Source organism: Martes martes, assembly GCF_963455335.1.
Source record: "Martes martes genome assembly, chromosome: 2".
NCBI classification, from domain to species: domain Eukaryota; kingdom Metazoa; phylum Chordata; class Mammalia; order Carnivora; family Mustelidae; genus Martes; species Martes martes.
This window is the reverse complement of record NC_137889.1, coordinates 81,243,763-81,266,726: the sequence shown is the minus strand read 5'-3', so window position 1 is coordinate 81,266,726 and position 22,964 is coordinate 81,243,763. Positions and strand designations below refer to the sequence as shown.

The 22,964-nt window shown below is 36.7% G+C and overlaps 1 pseudogene across 1 annotated transcript in view; it reads right to left on the bottom strand.

The window, feature by feature from the left end:
• The window catches only part of LOC308338295 (cell cycle progression protein 1-like), a 53,266-nt pseudogene extending 31,247 nt beyond the window's left edge, over positions 1 to 22,019 (bottom strand). The window contains exons 1-2 of the transcript in view: positions 21,943 to 22,019; positions 20,024 to 21,344 (exon numbers count right to left, since the gene is read on the bottom strand). The product of the transcript in view is annotated as a cell cycle progression protein 1-like (transcript). The remainder of the gene's footprint in view (positions 1 to 20,023; positions 21,345 to 21,942) is intronic.
• Positions 22,020 to 22,964: the final 945 nt, after the last annotated feature.

Genomic DNA, 22,964 nt, shown 5'->3' with positions numbered 1-22,964 from the left:
AATATATATATAATATATATTATATATATATTTAATATATATATTTAATATATAATAAATTATATATTAAATGAGGTATCTTTAAACAGAAACTAACATAAAACAAGGTTAGGTATTTGTTGATGTTGTGATTAGAGGCTTGCAAGAACCTAACACGGCATTTCCCCAAGGAGCAAAGGTTCTGTGTTTCCCAATTCACTGTTTTGAGATGAACTTACATAATTGCCACAAATGACTGTTGACCATATCTGTTTTGATAGCTACATTTTTACTTTAATTAGATTGTGTCGTTCTGCTTTTAGTTTTATATGTTTTTTCTCCTATCTTCATACTTTCTCATTTTAGAGTGTATTATTCATCATTACTGCCAAGATTAAATCCTCTACTGGGCTCTTTTTTAAATTTATTTTTAATTTTCATAATTTTTTTTCAAGAGAGCAAGAGAATACATACAAGTCGGGGAAGAGGTAGAGGAAGAGGGAGAGAATCTTAAGCTGACTCCACACTGAGCACAGAGGCCACATAGGGCTCCATCCCACGACCCAGAGATCATGACCTGAGCTACAATCAAGGTCCACCACTCAACTGACCATGTCACCCAGGCATCCCACAACTGGCCTTTTTAATTTCAGTTATTCATGGTTGTTGTTGTTCTATATAAGCCTCTCAAATCATTTCCAATGTTCTTCATTCTTATTTTAAGTTTCAAGTTTTCATCCTTTGTAATCATCTTTCAGTCTAAAGTACTTTCCTCTGAATTTCTTTAATGGAGATCTGCTCATGACAAATTTCTTAGTTTTCTTTTATCTGAAAGCATTGTTATACCTTCATTCTTGAATGATATTTTTGCAGGATGCAGAATTCTTAATAAACAGTTTTTTTGTTTTAGTATTTTAATGTTTCTCCTACTATTTTCTGGCCTCCACTGTTTCTGATGCAAAAACCAAAGTTATTCCAAGGAACTGTTCCTCTTGAGTGTAATTTATCATTTTTCTATGGTTATTATGACGATTATTTCTTTATCTTTGGTTTTTAATAATTTAAAATGATGTGGAGGTTTTTTTTTTTTTTTGCTATTACCACACTTGTAATTTGGTGAAATTCTTGAATATAAATATTTGTATCTTTTATCAAATTAGAGAGATTTTCAACCATTATGTTTTCAAACATTTTTGTCGCTCTCTGTCCTTTTTCTAGAATCCTAATTACATATATGCCAGACGTTATGATACCGTCACATCAGTCCCTTGGGTTGTTTTCATATCACACATCAATTCATATATTTCATTTATATCATTCATTTCATATCTTAACTTTTCCTCTTTTCTATTCATTATTTCTATTCACTTCAACTTCACTAAGATTTTTTTTTTCCTCATTTCCAAATTGTTGATAAACCTAGCTAGGTTTATATATGAATATATGTGTACTCACATATATTCAGATATTATACTCTCAGTTCTAGAATTTTCATTTTGTTCTTTTTAAGAGATTATATTTCTTTGCTGAGATTTTGTATTTTCTCTTTTGTTATAAGCATATTTTACTTTATGTCCTTGAATGTAGTTAATTATGACAGCTTCTTTAACATTCTTGTACGTTAATTCCAACATCTGGGTTAGTCACTAATGATCACCCTTTCTCTTGATACTAGGTCATATTTTCCAGTTTCTTTATCTGTTTAGTGATTTTTATTCTGAGACCTTATGGACTATATGTTTTAGAGGTCCTGGATTATTTTATGTTCTTCTGAAGAGCAAGGCTTTTTTAGTATTAGCAAGTAGTTAGCTTGGACATTCTCAAATCTCAAACTATGAAGTCTTAGTTCAATTCTTTTTACTCCTAGGTGATCTTCTTATTAAATATACTGTACATGTAGAGTCAGCATTTGTGCACAGAAACTTGTTCACAAGGCTTCATGTTATCTGGAACAGCTCTGCTTTTGGGATACAAGTCAAACTCAGGTCTGTTCCCTATATTTCACTCTGGGCTTAGGCTGTAGGAGTAGCAGCTGTCTAAGGTATGTTCTTCTCCCAATGCCAAGGTTGGAAACATTCAAATGAGCAAACAGAAAAATGCAGTGCTTCTTAAGAACTAGACTTAAAAATGGCCTCAACCTCCTCACTCCCTCCATATTCTGTTGATCAAGGCAAATCACATGATCAAGTTCAATACCAACGGATAAGAAGATATATCCTTTACATAGAGGAGGAAAAAGCTTATATATGAAACAATAGCCACATTTAACAAATTAGTATCAAAGCCTTCAACTTAGCTGTGAGATGGGTAAGAAATTTATTCTTAAGGTTGATTAAATCTATTGAGAAAGATATATAAAAGTTTTCTCTATTGGGGTACCTGGGTGGCTTGGTGGGTTAAAGCCTCTGCCTTCGGCTCAGGTCATAATCTCAGGGTCCTGGGATCAAGCCCCACATCGGGCTCTCTGCTCGGCGGGGAGCCTGCTTCCCTCTCTCTCTCTGCCTGCTTCTCTGCCTACTTGTGATCTCTCTCACTGTCAAATGAATAAATAAAATCTTTAAAAAAAAAAGTTTTCTGTATTGTGGGAATTTTATGATAATACTTTGCATGATCCTGGATCCTTTCTATTTCTATGCATACTCCTTCTCTCCGTCTCTGATTAAAAAAATAATATCAATGTGATATTACAAAAAAAAGACAAAAAAAAACAAACTAGACTAATATCCGTCTTGAATATACACACATACTTTCTTTAAAAACTATTCACAAATAGATTATAATCATATGCAGAAAGGGTAATATACAGCTTTGTTGTCAGATTTACCTCAGATATGTCAGGTTGACTTGACACATTCAGAAAAATTAATCAATGTCATTTATTTTAATAATAGAATAGAGCAGGGGAAAAACACATGATAATGTAAATAAATGTGAAGAATTATTTTGTAAAAGTCATTACCAGAACAAACTAGACAGAGAAGCATTTCCCTAATGAGGAAAATTACAGCTACCGCGGTACATAGTGATAGAAGACTGAATGCTTTCACCCTGAGACAGGAAACAAGGCTAAGATGTCCACACTTGCCATCAATGTTGATCATATACTGGAGGTCCTAGACAATATAGTAAGAAAAGCAAAAGACATAAAAAAAATTTACAGATTAGAAGGGAAAAGCAAAATGGTCTTTTTTCATAAATGCATGATTGTATTATAAGCAAAAGCCTAAGATATCTATGAAAAAGTACTAAAAATAATAAATGTATTTGCAAGATCATAATGTAAAAAATTAATATATAGAAATTTCTATATGAGAGCAACAAAAGTTCTAAACAAAATAAAAAATTCAATTTAGTTAAAAAAAGCAACCAAATAATATGAAATGCTTAGGAATATTTTAACAAAATAGGTACAAAGCTAAAAATTATACTGAAAGAAATAAAAGAGAATCTTAAGTAGATGAAGCTATAAACCACAATTATGAATTAAAAATACTTCAATAATGTTAAGATACCAATTTATCCTAGGTTAATCTACAAATGCAACACAAATACAATACAGCAAATATTTTTGTAAATTTTTACTCTCATTATAAAACCCACATGGAAACACAAATGACCTAGAACAGCCAAAGCAATCTTGAAAAAAAAAAAAAAAGAAGATGGAAAAATTGCATTACTTTATTTCAAATCTTGTTGTAAAATTACAATAACCAAGATAGTATACATTTGACAAAGAGACAAACATATATCTCAATAGAACTGAACTGAAACTCCAGAAATACACACATTATAGCCTATTGAATTCTGAGAAATGGGTAAAGGTAATTCAGAGATGAAAGGAAATGATTTCAAGAAATGAGACTTCAAAAGGAGGTTGGAAGATGGTGGCAGAGTAGGAGAACCCTAGGCTCATCTTGACCCACTAATACGAGATAACTATCAAGTCATCCTAAAAATCCCGGAAATTGACCTGAAGACTGGCAGAACAAACTCCACAACTAAAGGGAAAGAGAGAAGAGGCCACGTTGAAGAAGGTAAGAGGTACAGAGATGCAGACGTGGGAGAGAAACAGATCATAGCCACTGCAGTGGGAAGAGAGCCACAGTTTCAGAGACAAGATGAAAAACAGACTAGCATACAGGGGAGTGCACAGGGAAATGAATTTCCATAGCAACTTGCTTGGAAAATGTGAGGGGCTGCATTTCATGAGTTCTTGCAACCAATGGGATAGAGCCTGGAGGGCGCTATGCTGCTCTTGGAAAGAAGACAGGCAAATAACTATGAACATAAGGCATGGAAACAGTGCTCTGAATTGCACCCGAAGCATGCAATGCCAAGGGTATTTGGTCATCTCAGAGCACATCCCAGAGAGATACCATTCACAGAGAGACCCCCTTCAGGAACAAAGGAACTGGCCAGCAACGTTTCCCTCACCTGCCCCTCAACTCCTCAGCACAAGCACAGTGCCATCTGCAGGAACCAGTGCAACACTGCCTAGACACTCCTTATGCTACCTAATTTGCTTACAAGAACCCCCACCCCCTCACTATAGTTAAAACATAGTTTAACACTTAGTTAACACTTAATTAAAACACACTACATTCAGGCCAAGGATGAAATACTCCCACAACAAGCAAAGAAAGCCTCTGCAGGAGACTGGCCTGAAGGATAAAACCCACAGGATGAAAATAGCAGACAATATGCAGCACACATTGGAGACTCTCCTAGATGTACTAGACCCTAGGGAACACAGGACACTCCATGGCAGGGCACTACATGACCTCTTCTTCATAAAGCCATTACCCTTAAGAATAAGAGATGTTGCTGACTTTCCTAAGACAGAGAAACAGGCACAGAGACTTAGACAAAATGAGGAGACAGAGAAATTTATCCCAAATGAAAGAACAGGACAATGCCACAGCCAGAGATCTAAGCAAAATAGATATAAGTAACATGCCTGATAGAGAATTTAAAGCAATGATCATAAGGATACTCAGTGGACTTGTGGAAAGAATGGAAGCCTGAGTGAGACTCTTAACACAGAGACATGGAATAACATAGCAGAGATAAAGGCTCAATAAACAAAATGAGAAACACATTTGATGGAATGAACAACAGGTTGAAGGAGCAGAGAATGGATTGATGATCTAGAAGACAGTAATAGAAAGTAGTTAAGCTGAACGAAAGAGAGGAAAAAAGAATTATGCAAAATAAGAATAGATTTAGGGAACTCAGTGAATAACATTCATATATATATTCAAATATAATAGCATTCGTATTATAGGAGTCCCAGAAAAAGAAGAGAAATGGGCACAGAAAATTTATTTGAGGAAATAATAGCTGAAACATCCCCAATTTGGGGAAGGAAATATATGTTCAGATCCAGAGAACTCTCATCAAAATCAACAAAGGCAGATCCACACTGAAGGCAGTTCACTATATTGAAAAATATGATGATAAAGAAAAAGTCTTAAAGCAGAAATAAAAGGCAGGAATAAATGATATAGAAACTAAAAAAAAAAAAAAAACTAATAGAACAGATCAGCAAAACTAGGAGTTGGCTCTTTGAAAAAAAATCAATAAAATTGACAAACCTCATTCCAAATTTATCATGAGGAAAGGAGAAAGGACTCAAAAAAAAAATAAAATCACAAATGAGAGAGGAAAAATAACAACCAACACTACAAAGATACACACAATTATGGGAGAATATTATGAAAAAACATATGCTAACAAATTGGACAACTTACAAGAAATGGATACATTCCTAGAAACATATTAACTACCAAAACTGAAACATGAAGATATAGAAAATTTGAACAGAACAATAACCAGTAAAGACATTGAACCAGAAATCAAAAAAACTCCAACAAATAAAACTTAAGGACAGATGGCTTCACAGGTGAATTCTTCTAAACATTTAAAGAAGAATTAATACCTATAGTTCTGCAGCAATTCCAAAATAGAAAAGGAAACAAAACTTTCTAATTCATTCTATGAGGCCAGCATTACTTTGATACCAAAATGAGATAAAGACACAAATAAAAAACAAAACAAAACAAACAACAACAACAAAAACTACAGGCTAATATCCATGAACATAGATGAAAAATTATCAACAAAATACTAGCAAACTGAATACAACAACACATTTTAAAAAAACATTCACAATGATCAAGTGGAATTTATTTCTAGGTTGCAAGGTGGTTCAATATTCACAAATCAAAGTGATACTTCACATCAATCAAAGAAAGGGTAAAAACCATGTAATCATTTCAATAGATGCAGAAAAAACATTTGACAAAGTACAGCATCCATTCATGATAAAAACCCTCAAAAAAGTAAGTTTAAAGGAACATATCTCAACAGGATAAAGGTCATATGTGAAAAATCCACAGCTAACATCATCATCAGTGGGGAAAAACTGGAAGTTTTAACCCCAAGGTTAAGAACAAGACAGGAATGTCCACTCTGACACGATACTCTAGATAGAACACCCAAAAGACTCCACCAAAAAAGAACTGCTAGAACTGATAAATCAGTAAATTTGAAGAACACAAAATCAATATATGGAAATCTCTTTCATTCATACATGCCAATAATGAAGCAGTAGAAAGAAAAATCAAGAAAACAATCCCATCTACAATCGCACCCCAATTGATAAGATACTTGGGAATAAAACTAACCAAAGCAGTGAAAGCCCTGTACTCTGAAAACTATAAAACGCTGATGAAAGAAATTGAAGATGACAGGAAGAAATGGTAAGACATTCCATGCTCATGGATTGGAAGAACAAATATTGTTAAAATGTCTATACTACCCAAAACAATCTATATACTTAATGCAATCCCTACCAAAATACCAACAGGATTCCTCACAGAACTAGAATAAATAATCATAAAATTTGGATGGAGCCATAAAACTCTGAATAGCAAAAGTAATCTTGACAAAAGGAAAGCAAAGATGGAGGCCTCACAATTCCAGACTTCAAGTTACATTACAAAGCTGTAGTAATCAAAATAATATGGTACTTGCACAAAAATAGACACATAGATCAAAGAACAGAATTTTTCACACAGAAATAAACCTAAAATTATATGGTCCATTAATCTTTGGCAAAGCAGAAAAAATAGGGACGCCTGGGTGGCTCTGTCATTAAGCCGCTGCCTTCAGTTGGGGTCATGATCCCAGGGTCCTGGGATGGCTTCCCGCATCAGGCTGCTTGCTCAGTGGGGAGCCTGCTTCTCTCTCTGCCTCTGCCTGCCACTCTGCCTGCTTGTGCTCGCTGGCATTCTCTCTGACAAATAAATAAACAAATAAAATCCTTAAAAAAAAATAGCAGAAAAAATAACCAAGGAGAAAAAGACAATCTCTTCAACAAATGGTGTTGGGAAAACTGGGCAGCTACATGCAAAAAAGTAAGCTGGACCATTTTCCTATACCATACACAAAAATAAATTCAAAATGGATTAAAGACCTAAGTGTGAGATCTGAAACCATAAAAATTCTATAAGAGAACACAGACATTCACTTATTTGACATCAGTCATAGCAACATTTCTACATGTCTCCTGGGAACAGAGGGAAAAAAAGCAAAAATAAATTGTTGGGACTACATCAGAATAAAAAGCTTTTGCATAATGAAAGAAATAATGAACAAAATAAAAGGTAGCTTGTACAATGGGAGAAGATATTTGCGATGATGTATCTGATAAAGGATTAGTATCCAAAATATATAAGGGACTTATAAACTCAACACCCAAAAAACAAATAACCCAATTAAAAATGGGCAGAAGATATGTGGACAGATATTGCTCCAAAGCACACATCCAGATGGCTGATACATGAAAAAATGCTGAACTATCTCTCATGGTCAGGAAATACAAATCAAAACCATGATGAGCTGTCACCTCACACCTGTCAGAATAGCCAAAATCAACAGCACTAAAACCAAAAAGCTGTTGCTGAGGATTGGAGAAAAAGGAACCCTCTTGCACTGTTAGTGGGAATGCAAACTGGTGTATTCACTCTGGAAAATAGTATAGAGGCTCGCCAAAAAAGTAAAAACAGAATTATCTTATGATCCAGCAATTGCACTACTGAGTATTTAGTCAAAGAATACACAGACACTAATTCAAAGGGACACATGCACCCTTATGTTTATAGCACTATTATTTACAATAGCCAAATTATGGAAGCAGTCCCAATGTCCATCTGTTGATGAATGGATAAAGAAAAGGTGGTTTATATATACAATTGAATATTATTCAGCCATAAAAAATAATGAAATCTTGCCATTTGCAATGACATGGTGGAGCTAGAGTATAATGCTAAATGAAATATCAGAGAAGGACAAGTACCATATTTCAGTCCTGTGTAGGATTTACGAAACAAAGCAAATGAGCAAAGGGGGAAAAAAAGAGAGGGGCAGAGAGACAAATCAAGAAACAGACTCTTAGCTGTAGAGAAATCCAACAGTTATTAGAAGGCAGGTGTGTGAGGGTAGTAGGTAACGGGGATGAAGGACTGCACTTGTCCTGATGAGCACAGGGTGATGTACAGAATTGTTGAATCATTATATTGTATACCTGAAACTAATATAACAGTGTATTCTAACTAACTGGAATTAAAATAAAAGTTTAAAAAACAAAAAAACAACAATAACAAAGAAATACAATTAAAGAAGAAATGTATTTTTCCAAGCAAATAAAAAGAAAAAAAAAAAATGAGGCTTCAACAATAGGACATCTATACCATAAAAAATAAACCTTAAATTCATTCACATGATACCTGAAAATTATTTTGAAATAAGCCAAGAACTAAGTGTAAAAGTTGAAATTATAAAATTTCTAGGGGAAAAAAAAGAGAACATTTTAAAAATAATAGATAACTGAAAATTTCTTAGATAGGGTATCAGAAGCATGAAACAAAAAGAAAAATAATAATAAACTGAACTCTATCAAAATAAAAATTACCCTTCTAAAAATAAGCTTAATGACACACAACCAGAAATTAGGAAGAGCTATACACACACACACACACACACACACACACACACACACATATAGAAACACATACAGATACACTTGTATCTAGAATGTATAAAGAACTTTAGAACTCAATAAATAATACAATTTTAAAATTTAGTAAAAATTTAAGAATAATTCTTCAAGTTTTTATTTAAATTCCAATTAGTTAACATACAGTGTAATATTAGTTTCAAAAATAATTTCTAAGATATACAAAATGTTAATAAACATCATTAGTTGGAAAAGCAAAGTAAAACTTAATGAAATGCAATTACACGCATACAAATGACTACAATGAAAAATGATGAGAATGAGTGTTGTCAGTTATGTAGAAAAACTACGTAGTTGGTGGGAAAATATAATGATCCAACCATTTTGCAAAAACAATTAGGGAGTTTTTCATAAAGACAGACAGACATTTACATATGACCCAGAAATTTCACTTCTTGAGATTTATCCAAGAGAAATGAAAACTTATGTCCTCACAAACACATATAAAAATGCTCATAGCAGGACCCCTGCATGGCTCAGTCATTTAAAGGTCCAACTCTTGATTTTGGCTCCAGTCCTGACCTCAGGTTTGTAAGATCAAGCCCCGTGTCTGGCTCTGTACTAAACATGGAGCCTGCTTAAGATTCTCTCTTTCCCTCTGCCCACCACTCCAACCTCGCTCATGCAGATGCTTTCTCTCTTTCTCCCTCAAAAAACAAATGCTCATAGTAACTTTATTTATAATAGTTAAAAACTGAAAGCAATTCAAATGCTGATTAGCAAGAAAATGGATATTATTATACATAGCAAAATGGAATACTATGGTTACAAAAAGGAACCAAGGAAACATACAACTGTATTGTGCTGGAAAAAGTCAGAAATGTTATGCTGAGGAAAGGGAGCTAGACATCACAGAGTATATACTTCGTGATTGCATTTATATGAAATTCTAAAAAGTTCAAAATAATCTATATTCATACCACTAACATGTATGAGGGAACTTTTAAGGATGAGGCAAATATTATTTATCTTAATCAGGAGAGTAATTTTACAGTGTATACACGTGTCATAACTCCTTGAATTGCACACTGTAACTGGATACTAGTTATTCTAAAGTTGACAAAAGGAGACTAAAAATCTGAAGCTTCGTTTGTTACATTTCATATCTTGAATTAACATTTGGTAGTAATTAATAAACTCACTTGTCAGGCATTGTTATAAATGTTTTACAAGTATGAATATTTAATAAAGCTGGTATACAATTTTATTGCTTGAGATCATTACTGCTGAATGATTTCCTAAGTATTCTTTCAGGTCACTATAATCTTCACAGCACTGCAATGTAGGCTGGGCAAATGTATTGTCCCCCTCATTCTAAAAGTTAAAAAAACTTGAAACATGTTGAGGTTTAAGTAATTTATTAAGCAAAGTCTCTCAGCTACTAAGCAGTAGATTTGGAAATTTAATCTTATCATTCTTTCTGCTAATCATTCTAAATAATTCACAAATTGAATTATTGAATTGAATAAATTGTATATTTTTGAGTAATTTTCAAATTTGGAAATTTATGTTATTTGTCCTTGCACTTTTAGAGGAAAAGGCTTGCATAGTTGACTCATCACTACTTAACTTTGTTCTCATTTTACTGCAGCTATTGTAAACAACTAGTCCATTTGCAACCCACATATGGCAAGAACATTACCTCCCATGGACTGTGTTTATCTTGGGTGGTTAATGATCCCAAATCCAACATCTACCAAGGTTATAGCTCAAGGAAACTTTCCAAAGCACTCATTAAAGAGATTTTTTTTTTCCTTCTCAGAAGCAAGTTCCATATGAATTCTTGCTTTCTGACTCATCTGCCAAATCCAGCACATTGCTTTATGCCCCAAAGGCACCAGAGGATCGAGCCAACCCGTCAAATTCCTGCCATAAATTTAGCTTAAACTATGAGAATATTTCTCCAGGGACAGATACTTCACACCCCTCAAGCAATCCCCTGGATATTTTAAATATTTTTCTCCTTATACGAGTGGTTTTTATTTAAGACTAAGCAAAATAAACTTCTGAATTAGATATTTTCTTTATCATTGTGCATTTGCTGTTAGTAATAAGTAGAGATGATTTAGATGTGTGTGCATGCATGTGTGGTTGAAAGACAAACAGGATTGGAGGAGAAGGAAAGAAAGAGCCGGAGAGGGAGTGAGAAAGGGGAAGGGGGAGGGGTATCAGGGAGGGGGAAAGGGAGCAACAGGAATACAGAGAAGAAGAAAGAGGAGAAGGACCAGAATGGCGAGAGGGAGGGAGGAAGGAGAGAGAAGAGCCTATTAAAATACATGTGTATTATCTAGACATTCTATAGAGTGATTTTTGTGTCATTTAAGAATGTTTACAGAATATTTTTTTTCTTCTGAGATACTTTTGGAGGAGTCTAAAAAGTAATTTACTTCAGGCATAACATATACCCTGGCTATTAATTATATGATTTATGGATAGCTACATTTCCAATATAGAGAGTTTTTATGGAATACATAACTGTAAGAAAATATTCCTATAATGGGATAGGTAGAAAATGTCCCCCGCTCTAAGATGTCCATGTCCTACTCCCTAGAACCCATGCATATGTTACTTTACATGGCAAAAAGGACTCTACAGTTGTGATTAAACTAAGAATCTTGAGATGGAGAGAGAATCCAGGATTATCCAGGAGGGCCTAAAGAAATCTCAGGGGTCCTTACAAGTTGAAAGGGAGGGAAGTAGGAGGTCAGAGGGAAATGTAAAGATGCTATGCACTGCTGGCTTCTGGGATTTTGTTTGTTCATTTCCTCTTTTACTTTAATTCCAGTAGATTTAACATACAGTATTATAATAGTTTCAAGTGATTCAGCTGACTTTTGAATGCAGAAGAGGCTACTAGCCAAGAGTGCAGGCAGCTGCTGGAAAATTCAAGGGAATAGGTCCTCCCCTAGAACCTCCAGAAAGAATGTAGATCTCCCAACACCTTGACTTTAACCTAGTGAAACCCACTTCAGACTCTGTTTGGCACTCCAGAACTGTAAGATAACAAATTTTGGTTTTTTTTCTTTTTAAGCTAACAAATTTGTAGTAGTTTGTTACAGCCATAATAGGAAAAATAGACATAAGAATAGACAGAAAAAGTGTTTTTTTTTTCAGCAAAATGTACCCTTTATTTACTTAGATGTGTATTTACTCCTAGAAAATAAATGCTTTTCTAGTTTTAAGCAACTATGAGAGAACCGCTGTGTTCTTCTACACTCACTTGCCGGAAGGTAGAACTGGAAGTCACATGTATGTCTATGAATGGAAATTAGAAGGGAAACTCAACAGAAGATGAAATTCTGAATAGTGTTTAAATCTTTCTTAGAAAAGTAGACATTGCTGTGTAGAAATATTCAGATGCTGCATAAAAATGCCTGTAAAAACACTAGCAAAAACCACTGAACTGCTTTACCAAATATCACTATTGAGGAAATGTCTGAAAAATATCACAAAGTATAAAATCATATATTAATACAAATGCCAGATTTTAAATATAGACCTTTAGTTTTCCTCATAGTGTGGTTTTCAAATGTGCAAGAAATTTCACAAAAGAACAAGTCAGCAAGCTCCTAAAAAGGCAGCAAATTCTTCACAAGTCAACCATCTCTTGAACCCACAAAAAGACAGGAAGCAAGTGTAAGATTATAAAATGTTAAAGATGAAATTCCATCACAATGTACTTTTTTCAAGCTCTCCTGAAAATTTAACAAAACTATCAATGCTAGTTGCACTTTGTCATATGATATGAGTTTGCTTTAAGCTCATTTCACACACAAAATCTGTTGCACACCCGGCTTCCTTAAAACTTATAGTTGAACACTTCCAGTGCCAAAAAAAAGTTCAGGAAAGCTACAGGAAAATGTGTTAGTAAGCTTTTGCTTGATACATTTGAGCAATAATGTGAAGTCATCAAACTGATACTTAGAAATGATAAAAAGACATTATCTTGATATTTTCATTTTAATTTTAGCACCTAACATTGTAGAAAGTATCCATGTTTCTGTTACTATTTTCTAATTTGACTTTATGATGATGATCAAAATTTAGGAGTCAAAAGGTAACTGTCCCAATTCTATTTCAAATTTGCCATATGTCTTCCATTTGTGTGACCGTATTTATGCCATTTACCTTCTCTTTTATAAGATTGTGGCTGAGTGTGCTTTTGCTCTTGTTTTCCATGCCTTGAGTTTTCTATATTTACCATACATTGCTTTTCATCTGGTTGACTGGGTCCATATGGAGGGAAAAGAGTGTGACCAAAGAAGTGTCTATATAGGGGTGCCTGGGTAGCTCAGTTGGTTAAGCAACTGCTTCAGCTCAGGTCATGATCCTGGAATCCCAGGGTTGAGTCCTACATTGGGTTCCCTGCTTGGAGGGGATTCTGCTTCTCCCTCTGACCTCTCCCCTCTCATGCTCTCTTTCTCTCAAATAAGTAAATAAATCTTAAAAAAAAAAAAAAGAAGTGTCTATGTATATGTATCCATCCAACTTTTCAAATACCCCATTGGTATCTACTTGATATTTCTTCACGTCTTTAAGATAACCCGTAACATCATTACCAAAGTCAGGGAAGAACTTTTGATCATGTGTAAAGATACCCTTTAGGAAAAATTTATTAATGAATTGATCAAGTTCTTTCCAATGATGAAAACTAGCCAGGAGGAGTCAATATGGCGGAGAAGTAGCAGGCTGAGATGACATCGGGTAGCAGGAGATCAGCTAGATAGCTTATCTAACGATTGTGAACATCTATAAATCCAACGGGAAATCGAAGAGAAGAAGGGCAACAATTCCAGAAACAGAAAATCGATCACTTTCTGAAAGGTAGGACCTGCGGAGAAGTGAATCCAAAGCGACGGGAAGATAGACCCCGGGGAGGGGGCCGGCACCTGGCAAGCGGCGGAGTAATGGAGCACAAAATCAGGACTTTTAAAAGTCGGCTCCACTGGGAGACATCGCTCCAGAGGCTAAACTGGGGGGAAACCCAGGTGGGGTCAGCATAACCCCAGGTCCCGCGGGGTCACAGAAGGACTGGGGGTGTCTGAGTGCCACAGAGCTCGCAGGTATTAGAGTGGGGAAGCCGGCTACAGCGACAAAGCCGAGGAGTGAGCTCTAAGCCCAGGGTTACCTTGTGCCGGTCGCAGGCTGGGTGGGCTCAGAGCGCGGCCAGAGGCCACGGAGACGAAAGCGACCCAGCGCTTTTCTCCAGCTCCAGCAATTGACTGCTTTCCTCAAGGCGCGACCGCAGGCCAGGGAGGCGGGGCGGTAGGCGCTTTGCTCTGAGAGCGCACTGAGGAGCGGAACCCCAAGCTCTCGGCTCCTCCGGGCAGGAGACTGGGAGGCCGCCATCTTCATTCCCGTCCTCCGGAACTCTACGGAAAGCGCTCAGGGAACAAAAGCTCCCGAAAGCAAACCGAAGCGGATTACTTAGCCCGGCCCCTGGCAAGGGCGGTGCAATTCCACCTGCGGCAAAGACACTTGAGAATCACTACAACAAGCCCCTCCCCCCAGAAGATCAACAAGAAACCCATCCAAAACCAACTTCACTCACCAAGAACAGCGGAATTCCACAGCAGGAGAAAGCAAATCTTATCTGGACAAAATGACAAGGCGGAAAAACTCACCTCAAAAAAAAGAAGAGGCCGTACCGAAGGCTGGAGACCTAATCAATACGGACATAGGTAACATGACAGATCTAGAGTTCAGAATGACAATTCTCAAGGTTCTAGCCGGGCTCGAAAAAGGCATGGAAGATATTAGAGAAACCCTCTCTGGAGAGATAAAAGCCCTTTCTGGAGAAATAAAAGAACTAAAATCTAACCAAGTTGAAATCAAAAAAGCTATTCATGAGGTGCAATCAAAAATGGAAGCTCTCACTGCCAGGATAAATGAGGCAGAAGAAAGAATTAGTGACATAGAAGACCAAATGATAGAGAATAAAGAAGCTGAGCAAAAGAGAGACAAACAAATACTGGACCACGAGGAGAGAATTCGAGAGATAAGTGACACCATAAGATGACACAACATTAGAATAATTGGGATTCCAGAAGAAGAAGAAAGAGAGAGGGGAGCAGAAGGTATATTGGAGACAATTATTGGAGAGAATTTCCCTAATATGGCAAAGGGAACAAACATCAAAATCCAGGAAATGCTAAGAACGCCCCTCAAAATCAATAAAAATAGGTCCGCACCTCGTCACCTGATAGTAAAGTTTACAAGTCTGAGCGACAAAGAGAAAATCCTGAAAGCAGCCCGGGAAAAGAAGTCTGTAACATACAAGGGTAAAAACATTAGATTGGCAGCGGACCTATCCACAGAGACCTGGCAGGCCAGAAAGAACTGGCATGATATATTCAGAGCACTAAATGAGAAAAACATGCAGCCAAGAATACTATATCCGGCTAGGCTATCATTGAAAATAGAAGGAGGGATAAAGAGCTTCCAGGACAAACAAAAGCTGAAAGAATTTGCAAACACCAAACCAGCTCTACAGGAAATATTGAAAGGGGTCCTCTAAGCAAAGAGAGACCCTAAAAGTAGTAGATCAGAAAGAAACAGAGACAATATACAGGAACAGTCACCTTATAGGCAATACAATGGCACTAAATTCATATCTCTCAATAGTTACCCTGAATGTTAATGGGCTAAATGCCCCAATCAAAAGACACAGGGTATCAGAATGGATAAAAAAACAAAACCCATCAATATGCTGCCTACAAGAAACTCATTTTAGACCCGAAGACACCTCCAGATTTAAAATGAGGGGGTGAAAAACAATGTACCATGCTAATGGACATCAGAAGAAAGCTGGGGTGGCAATCCTTATATCAGATCAATTAGATTTTAAGCCAAAGACTATAATAAGAGATGAGGAAGGACACTATATCATACTCAAAGGGTCTGTCCAACAAGAAGATCTAACAATCTTAAATATCTATGACCTTAACATGGGAGCAGCCAACTGTATAAACCAATTAATAACAAAATCAAAGAAATACATTGACAGTAATACAATAATAGCAGGGGACTTTAACACCCCCCTCACTGAAATGGACAGATCATCTAAGCAAAAGATCAACAAGGAAATAAAGGCCTTAAATGACACACTGGACCAGATGGACATCACAGATATATTCAGAACATTCCATCCCAAAGCAACAGAATATACATTCTTCTCTAGTGCACATGGAACATTCTCCAGAATAGACCACATCCTGGGTCATAAATCAGGTCTCAATCGGTGCCAAAAGATCGAGATCATTCTCTGCATATTTTCAGACCACAATGCTCTGAAGCTAGAACTCAATCACAAGAGGAAATTTGGAAAGAACACAAACACATGGAGACTAAACAGCATCCTTCTAAAGAATGAATGGGTCAACCAGGAAATTAAAGAAGAATTGAAAAAAATCATGGAAACAAATGATAATGAAAACACAACAGTTCCAAATCTGTGGGACACAACAAAGGCAGTCCTGAGAGGAAAATATATAGCGGTGCAAGGCTTTCTCAAGAAACAAGAAAGGTCTCAAATACACAACCTAACCCTACACCTAAAGGAGCTGGAGAGAGAACAACAAAGAAAGCCTAAACCCAGCAGGAGAAGAGAAATCATAAAGATCAGAGCAGAAATCAATGAAATAGAAACTAAAAAAACAATAGAACAAATCAACAAAACTAGGAGCTGGTTCTTTGAAATAATTAATAAGATTGATAAGCCCCTGGCCAGACTTATCAAAAAGAAAAGAGAAAGGATGCAAATAAATAAAATCATGAATGAAAGAGGAGAGATCACAACCAACACCAAAGAAATACAAACAATTATAAGAACATACTATGAGCAACTCTATGGCAACAAATTTGACAATCTGGAAGAAATGGATACATTTCTAGAGATGTATAAACTACCACAACTGAACCAGGAAGAAATAGATAACCTGAACAGACCCATAACCAGTAAGGAGATTGAAACAGTCATCAAAAATCTCCAAACAAACAAAAGTCCAGGACCAGACGGCTTCCCAGGGGAATTCTACCAAACATTTAAAGAAGAATTAATTCCTATTCTCCTGAAACTGTTCCAAAAAATAGAAATGGAAGGAAAACTTCCAAACTCATTCTATGAGGCCAGCATCACCTTGATCCCAAAACCAGACAAGGATCCCACCAAAAAAGGAATTACAGACCAATATCTTTGAAGAACACAGATGCGAAAATTCTCACCAAAATACTGGCCAATAGTATCCAACAGTACATTAAAAGGATTATTCACCACGACCAAGTGGGATTTATTCCAGGGCTGCAAGGTTGGTTCAACATCCGCAAATCCATCAATGTGATACAATACATTAATAAAAGAAAGAGTAAGAACCATATGATACTCTCAATAGATGCTGAAAAAGCATTTGACAAAGTGTAGCATCCCTTCCTGATTAAAACTCTTCAAAGTGTAGGGATAGAAGGCACATACCTCAATATTATCAAAGCCATCTATGAAAAACCCACCGCAAATATCATTCTCAATGGAGAAAAACTGAAAGCTTTTCCGCTAAGGTCAGGAACACAGCAGGGATGTCCGTTATCACCACTGCTGTTCAATATAGTACTAGAAGTCCTAGCCTCAGCAATCAGACAACAAAAAGAAATTAAAGGCATCCAAATCAGCAAAGAAGAAGTCAAACTATCACTCTTTGCAGATGATATGATACTATATGTGGAAAACCCAAAAGGCTCCACTCCAAAACTGCTAGAACTTATACAGGAATTCAATAAAGTGTCAGGATATAAAGTCAATGCACAGAAATCAGTCGCATTTCTTTACACTAACAACAAGACAGAAGAAAGATAAATTGAGGAGTCAGTCCCATTTACAATCGTATCAAAACCATAAGATACCTAGGAATAAATCTAACCAAAGAGGCAAAGAATCTATACGCAGAAAACTATAAAGTCCTCATGAAAGAAATTGAGGAAGACACAAGGAAATGGAAAAATATTCCATGCTCATGGATTGGAAGAACAAATATTGTGAAAATGTCTATTCTACCTAAAGGAATCTACGCATTTAATGCAATCCCTATCAAAATCCCATCCATTTTTTTAAAGAAATAGAACAAGTAATCCTAAAATTTATATGGAACCAGAAAAGACCTCGAATAGCCAAAGGAATATTGAAAAAGAAAGCCAAAGTTGGTGGCATCACAATTCCAGACTTCAAGCTCTACTACAAAGCTGTCATCATCAAGACAGTATGGTACTGGCACAAAAACAGACATATAGACCAATGGAACAGAATAGAGAGCCCAGAAATAGACCCTCAACTCTATGGTCAACTAATCTTCGACAAAGCAGGAAAGAATATCCAATGGAAAAAAGACAGCCTCTTCAACAAATGGTTCTGGGAAAATTGGACAGCCACATGCAGAAAAATGAAATTGGACTACTTCCTTACACCACACACGAAAATAGACTCAAAATGGATGAAGGACCTCAATGTGCGAAAGGAATCTATCAAAATCCTTGAGGACAATGGAGGCAGCAACCTCTTTGACCTCAACCGCAGCAACTTCTTCCTACAAACATCGCCAAAGGCAACAGAAGCAAGGGCAAAAATGAACTATTGGGATTTCATCAAGATCAAAAGCTTTTGCACAGCAAAGGAAACAGTTAACAAAACCAAAAGACAACTGACAGAATGGGAGAAGATATTTGCAAACGACATATCAGATAAAGGGCTAGTATCCAAAATCTATAAAGAGCTTATCAAACTCAATACCCAAAGAACAAATAATCCAGTCAAGAAATGGGCAGAGGACATGAACAGACATTTCTGCAAAGAAGACATCCAGATGGCCAACAGACACATGAAAAAATGCTCCACATCACTCAGCATCAGGGAAATACAAATCAAAACCACAATGAGATACCACCTCACACCAGTCAGAATGGCTAAAATTAACAAGTCAAGAAATGATAGATGCTGGCGAGGATGCGGAGAGAGGGGAACCCTCCTACACTGCTGGTGGGAATGCAAGCTGGTGCAACCACTCTGGAAAACAGTGTGGAGGTTCCTCAAAAAACTGAAAATAGAGCTACCCTACGACCCAGCAATTGCACTCCTGGGTATATATCTTAAAGATACAAACGTGGTGCTCTGAAGGGGCACGTGCACCCGAATGTTTATAGCAGCAATGTCCACAATAGCCAAACTGTGGAAAGAGCCTAGATGTCCATCAACAGATGAATGGATAAAGAAGATGTGGTATATATACACAATGGAATACTATGCAGCCATCAAAAGACATGAAATCTTGCCATTTGCGACGACGTGGATGGAACTAGAGGGTATCATGCTTAGCGAAATAAGTCAATCGGAGAAAGACAACTATCATATGATCTCTTTGATATGAGGAAGTGGAGATGCAAGGCGGGGGGGTTGGGGGGAGGTAGGAAAAGAAAAAATGAAAAGATGGGATTGGGAGGGAGACAAACCATAAAAGACTCAATCTCAAAAAACAGACTGAGGGTTGCTGGGGGGAGGGGGGATGGGAGAGGGTGGTGGGGAAATGGACATTGGGGAGGGTGTGTGCTATGATGAGTGCTGTGAAATGTGTAAACCTGACGATTCACAGACCTGTACCCCTGGGGATAAAAATACATTATATGTTTATTAAAATAAAAAAATTAAAAAAAAAAAAAGAAAACTAGCCAGTTTTTCCAATAAATACATTTCAATTAATTCTTTGAATTCATCTATCCTAACTGGATTCAACACTTTCGTATTAAAAAGGTTATTGAATTCTGATTGAGCACATTCAAACACACCAGAACAATACCTGAAGGAATCATAATTTTCACTACAGTCATGCTCAGGACTGCATTTCTGTCAGTTTTTATTTTTTCTAAATTCTTCAGTGAATTGGTTTGTCTTTCTTTCCCTTTCTTTGTATAATAGGCCTCTATTACTCTGGTTTTTTGTATGTGCCTTATACTGTGGGTGTAAATATTCACTAAAGACTTTTGTTAGGTTTTTCTTTTAGCTGATTTTACTTCTGTGTCCCCAACTCTTTTATTAGCCTCTTCATCAAAGATATTCTTGGTATATCTTTGAAATGCCTGAAAATGGATTTAACTGAATCTGAATTTTTTACAGATTTTATTTCACAGCTTCTTTAGCCTGTTTAATTTTTTTTTCTTTATGATTCTTCACAAACTCCATGGTGGAATTCTTCATGACATCAAATGTTTTCTTAACTGAACCCAAAAATATTTCTTTCATCTTATTTTTAGCCCTGTAGTTTCCTCTACTCCCTTTTTTCCCCCCATTAGTTTCTTGTTTTACATTTTGATCTTTTGCTTCAATATATAGTCTTTTCCACAAATCAGAACACTACTGTTCAAAGTTTAGCTCTGCTCCAGCTCAGTGAGTCTTTCCATAAGATTTCTATTTTCCTTTTTTTCAGTCAATAGATTGGTAGTATTGCCATATGACTCACTAGAGCTCTACCGCTGGAGTTCCACCTTTAAAGCCGTGGTTATTAGTCATTCTCTCTCCAGTTCCTCCATTAGCACCTTTGCATCTGCCAAAGGAACCTCCCTTTGATTAAGGAAGCTGTATGTCTTCAGCTTTTCTTCTTCCAGATGCTGTTTAAGTTTCTGATTTTCTGTAATTAATTCAGTATCTGTCCTTTTATCTTTCAATATCCTAATCTGTTCTTAGTTTCCTTAACTCTTCCTGTAATGAAGATAAGGCTTTTACTTCCTTCTCCAGAGGTATGTCTAAATCCTGGTTTTCTGTATCAATATTCTTTTTCTGAGTTTCAAAGGACAACTTTTCTTCTTCAGTTAGGTCTCAACATCTTGCAAGATTTCCCTTCTATGACTTACAATCTATGAAAGATTCTTTCTTGTTCCTGTTGACATCGGAAAGATAATCATTCATATCATTCAGTTCATCTTCATGTATCTTTCTGACTGTTGACTCTTCTGAATCTGAATTGTGCCATAGAAATATTTAAATCCCATGCCAATTGCCATCACCAAAGCAAGTATAACGCACTTATTGAGACCACTGCTGAATTGGCATTTACACAACTCCCTAGAGGTTCGGTTTTTTGTTCAGGGAGTATCTGTTTTTCAGATTCTGAACTAGAAAGTCTGTTTCCTAGTATGGCATGGTCTAAAGGCAGAACTAGGGTAAAGACTGATTTCATCACTACTTGATTGATCATCACTAGTCTGGGATGAAAATGAAAATACAGTTTCTGACTGGCAGAAGGTATACTGGCTGCAAGAAGAAAAGCTCTTTTTTAAAAAAAAAATATTTTGTTTGCTTGTTTGTTTGTTTTAGAGAGAGTGAGAAAGAGAGAGAGAAAGAGAGAGCGTGAGCAGGAGGAAGGGCATGAGAGTGGGAGGGAGAGAATCTCCAGGAGACTCTGCATTGAACTGGGAGTCCCACAAAGTCTCCATCCCAGGACGCTGAGATCATGACCTGAGCCAAACGAAGAGTTGGTGGCTCAAATGACTGAGACACCTAGACACCTGTAGCCCATGTGAAAATCTTCTGGACTCTGAGCTTTCTCAACAATTATAGCTTCTTGATATCAAATATCTTCTTAGCTTATGTGGCCCAAGGGTTATAATACCAGAATCATGACTGACAGTTCCAAAACAAACATTGTCTTCAGATGACTTTTCTTCTTCTTTCTCAAGTGCTGATTTTATTTCCTCCAAAGCTGGATAAGCAGTTTCTTCCATTTACATATGCCATTTTGGCTACTCTCCCCCTGCTCTGACTGCAATACTTAGAGCCCCTCTTGCTCTAAAGACGTGCATTCTGGAGCAAGCTCACAGCTATCACTGGCTGTACCATGTTCAGAATTTACCATCTCTTTATCAGACCCCTCATGATTGATGACATCCAACCACAACACGAATCACTGTCACTGGAATTTTCTGACATTTTTCAGGTCTGAATGGGCAGTACCATGTCCACCTGAGTCTGTTGGCTGTCACAGAGGCAGTGGTCCCAGCCTGCAGAAAGTACCCCAATCTTTATATTTCACATCCTGTTCTGTTAGTGGAAGACAGTATTGGTGGTATCAGTTTTTAAGGTGACAACACTGAATTGTTTCCAGCAGAGCAGCACCACCAGCTTCAGAGAATATTATCCCTCCTGCAATGTTTGAATTTGAGACTATCTTCCCAGAGTGTTCGATAGTATCTGAACCCTCAAGGTCAACAAGTGCTCCTAATACAGAGAAAGTGTTTAATAAATACATGTTGAATCAATAGTTAGAGAAAATGGTTGCCTATGAATAATCTGTACTAAAGGGACTTGATGAATTAAATCACCTCCTCTACTAGCTGGTAGGTATCTGAATGTCACCTTGTATTTCTGTGGAGTAAGGAAGAGTGCACTTCTGAAGAAATTAGAGTTTTTGTAAGAGACAATTTAGACCCATATATATAATTTTTTTTTAATTTTTAAGATTTTATTTATTTATTTATCTGAGAGAGATTGAGAGTAGAAGGAGAATGAGAGCATGAGCAGGAGGAGGGGCAGAGGAAGAGGGAGAAGAGAGCAGGGAGCCCAATGTGGGGCTCAATCCCAGGACCCTGGGATCATGACCTGAGCCAAAGGCAGAACTTAACTGGCTGAGCCAGCCACCCAGGTGCCCCCAAACCCATAAGTTTTAGAGCTAAGTAGTATAAGAATGAAGGGACATATGAGAGATACACAGAGTATGGTGATCAAGGATGCAGGCTCTGGTATCAATCTGCATTGACTCCAATACTGAATCTCTTATTTATAAGCTATGTGGTTTCTGGGAGGTTACTTCACATTTGTGTATCAGTTTCATCTTATGTCAAATGAAGAGATAAGTAAGAGATTACCTTACAAGCT